This window comes from Peromyscus leucopus, chromosome 2 (assembly GCF_004664715.2).
Source record: "Peromyscus leucopus breed LL Stock chromosome 2, UCI_PerLeu_2.1, whole genome shotgun sequence".
In the NCBI taxonomy this organism is placed as follows: Eukaryota; Metazoa; Chordata; class Mammalia; order Rodentia; family Cricetidae; genus Peromyscus; species Peromyscus leucopus.
The window spans coordinates 91967806-91971792 of NC_051064.1; the positions used below are offsets into that span (position 1 = coordinate 91967806).

General features: G+C 41.5%; 1 pseudogene; it reads right to left on the reverse strand.

Moving 5' to 3' along the window:
• Positions 1-488: 488 nt before the first annotated feature.
• On the reverse strand, positions 489-1060 carry LOC114685153 (annotated as a pseudogene).
• Positions 1061-3987: the final 2927 nt, after the last annotated feature.

Here is a 3987-nt window from a genome sequence, read left to right on the forward strand (position 1 = left end):
GTCAAAGAAGTACACATTGCTTTCAGTATTATTTCCTACAGAGTCCAGGGGTGTAATATTTATGGTATACAGAATGAGTTTAGAAGCATCAAAAAGTTTTCAAAAGATCATGTGGCTGACACATAAGACTAAATATGTATAATAAAAAATTTATTGAATAGAAGAAATAAATTAACAATAATGGTTTAATAGTTGAAAGAAAATATGAAATTCTATGGTATTAAAAATAACTAAAATCATGCAGATAGATAAACAAGCAGAAGTAATAAAAAAGTAAATAAATCAATAAACAAAAAAACAAATAAAACATCTGAACCAACAAACAAATGCCCTTAAAGATCAACACAATATATCTCAATGTTATGACACCTATGCAGGCAAGTTAAATCAATGAGGTCAAAGTCAAAGAGACCTTGAAGAAGGCCAAGTCTGAGCAGTGAGGTGCAGGATCCTAGCCCAGGAGAGTCCTCTCCACTTTGGCTCAGGACTTACTCCTTCTCCTCAGTCAGTCCTGCCAGCAGCTTGGCTGAGGAAGACAGGGCTTTCCTTACTTCTGTTCTGACCACCTCCCAGGCACAGGGGCTGTGATTCTTCTCCTTCAGGTAGACAGTGATCCTGTGGAAGTAGTTCCTCACAGCCACCAGGGAGTCTTCCTGGCTCAGGGAAGGTTCCTGCACCTCCACCTGCTGCCTCAGACAGGCTTTCAGGTCTTTGAGCTGGTGGTGGAGGTCAGTGCAGAATGTGTCTAGGAGGCTTGTCTCCCAAGCAGCAGATGAGTCCTTTGAGCTGAAGAGGATCAGGACCTGCTGGGTCAGCTCCTGCAGGGCAGGGATGGCTTGGGCCTTCTGGATCTGCTGGGCATCCACCTTCTCCAGAGGGAATGCAAAGTCCATTCTGTCCTTCAGGCAGGAGAGAGGCAGAGTCTCCTCATTTGTGCCAGGAGTGTGGAGGCTCTCTTGTTCCTGAGGTGATGAGTGTGAGGCAGGTCACATCCCAGACAGCAGCTTGACCAGTAGTGCATCACCACCAGGAATGCCAGGAGAGCACAGGGCCTGGCCATTGTGAATGTTCCAGATGCTGCTGGTCCTCTGGGCTCTGTGGTCCTGAACCTTCTCCTCTAGGTTCTCTGAAGTCCATCCTGGCTGGGTCCATGTGATGTAAATAGGAGAAAGCACTAGTTTCCATTTTCTGATTGCCCACCCATACTCTCCCATGTACTTTTCACTTTCTTTCAGTCATTCTCTCCTTGTTTCTGGTCATTTTTTTCCTGCCATTTTTGTTTTCGTTATTGCTTCCACTGTCAATGCTCCCTCAACAAAGCTTCTTTAGAGTTTATTCCTCAAAAACATTATAGTTGATATTTACATTACAGATATAAATACAGATATTCAATATACAATTGAATTTTGTGCTTCATATTTATTTCTTAATATAGCTACTTGAATTGTAATGTCACTTTCGTTTCAAATAAGTTTTTGTGAGTCTATATGTGTTATATTAAACAATGGCACATATGAAATTCTTGTCTATGTTGGTTAGGGTTGCGAGGTTGAGTTATTTTATTCTAGTTGTCTTAATACACTTGAGTTCTTAAGTATATGAAGGATCAAATTTTGTTTGTATTGTATATTAGATATTTATTGAATGATCATTTGGTGGTTATTATGGCACAATCAACAAGAGCTTCCCGATCAAGACTGACATATTCATGTTGATCCCTGGAACTCATGGTGGGAGCAGAAAACTGACTCATGGAAGTTGTTCTCTCACTCCACATGCCTGCTGTGGTTTGATCTTTACTGCACACACACACACACACACACACACACACAAACACACACACACACACACACACACGTTCACAAAAACTCGTGAAATTTAACATCTATGCGTTGCTGTAAGGAAAAGTTTCAGCCTTAAACTTTACAGTATTGTTTCCTCTGTCCTTGGATGGAAAGGGATGCCATCTTGGCCCGTGGGTTTCTTGAACTCTTTCGTGTTCCAGGAGACCATTCCTCTGAATGAAGAACAGTCTGGGCTTCTCTGTGTTATAGGCATTGTGATGTCTACAGTTAACAGAATGGCTCTGAAAATGATCTCTCTGACATGGAACAGTGTTGTCAGCCATTGTCTTGCGCTTCACAGTTCCTTCAAAGTCAGGATCCATGGGTACATCTCCCTTTCTGCCCACCATTTCTGTTTCGAGGATGTTTTGACTACCACCAACTACCCAAAATGGAATGCTCGTTCTTTCTAGCTGTGTATGAATTTAGAGACTGTGATCCTAGGTTGCTGCCTTTTCTCTAAGTGCCCTGTGACTACTTCAGTGGCTTTTGAGTCTACAAACATTCTCTGCTGCACATTGGGGCACAGTGTCCTCAACCCTCTTCTTGTATCTACTCCCTGAGAGTGATCACCATACCATCATGATATCAGCCCTCATACACAGTGTGTTTTTTGTGGTGGTATGGTATTCCCCAAAATATTGTGAACCCCAATAAACTTATCTGGTGTCAGAGACAGAACAGCCACAATATTAAACATGAGGATAGGCAGTGATAGCACACACCTTTAATCCTAGCATTCCAGAGGCATAAATCCATCTGTTCAAGGATAAAGCCAAGCCTGGTGACTCATGCTTTTAATCTCAAAAAGTGAGCCTTTAATCCCAGGGAGTGGTGGTAGAAAGCAGAAATGTATATAAGGCGTGAAGACGAGAAACTAGAATCATTTGGCTGGTTAAGCTTTTAGCTAGTTAAGCTTCAGGCTTTGGAGCAGCAGTTCAGCTGAGACCCATTCTGGATCAGGACTCAGAGGCCTCCAGTCTGAGGAAACAAGACCAACTCAGCATGCAGCGAGGTGAGGTAGCTGTGGCTCGTTCTGTATCTCTGATCTTTCAGCTAAGTTTATTAGGGTTCACAAAATTTTGGGGAACACAATACTATCACAGGTTTTTGCTTGCTTTTTAGCGCCATAAGTCCTAGAAGATCGATGCTTTGGTTTCAGTGGATTCACTAGAAAGACTTTTGTCCTCAGCAGTGAACACATGGCCAGAGATCAGAGTGTCAAGAATCCCCAGATGTCAACATCAGAAGACCCCGTGGTCTGTAGTGATGTGTAAATGTCAGAGTTTGTACTGAGGATATTTTTAAGATATAAGTATTTGAGGTTTTTTCAAAATACAGTTTTGTAATCAATATTTGCTCAGTGAGTGTTGCTGTGCCTGAAGTTAGGAGGTGGAAATAAAGACCAGAAAACACAGTGATAGCAGTGCCTCTGATTGCCTTAGTTACCCAGATGTTCGGACCTACAGATATTTATGAAATTTTACTTTAGTAGTGGATACTGTACACACTCTGTCTTTGTTTATTGGAAAATTGAGCAGAGGAGCCTTGAGGGATTCTATCAGATAGAAGACTTTGAGTACTGAAATTGTGTATAATTTTTCATTTAATTTTTCTGTGGTGATGGTGACTCCATGGTGGATGTCATTTCTCTTTTGAATTTTCATTGCCTTGAATATTTTGTTTCCTTATTCCACTTTCCTAGAGAGAAGATACTGACGTTGCTTGGTGGCATTGAACTGAAATTGTGGTGTCACTTGAAAAGAAAGCAAAAGAAAGGAAGTGATGTGATCCCAGAGGGGAAGCAATAGCAGCAATGTTAATAGTGTTCAATAGCTAAAAAAATAAAGTAATTTTACATCAAACTGAGTGCATTTTGGAACATGAACTGCAGAGTGAAGACAATCACAGTCAAAATATCAATGATATTCTTCCCAGCAACATCAGTCTTAAGACACTTGTGGAATCAGGAAGCTGCTGGAGAGCAGGAATGTCAAGAATAAGAGCAATGGCCATGGTGCCACAGGGCCTGATTTTATACATCACCCTCCACATCTCACAAAGGATAAGTGCATCTCTCAGTGCTCCTCAGAGGAGGTTCTTCTGGTAATAGATGACTGGACACTGCTGTGGGATGTTCTGT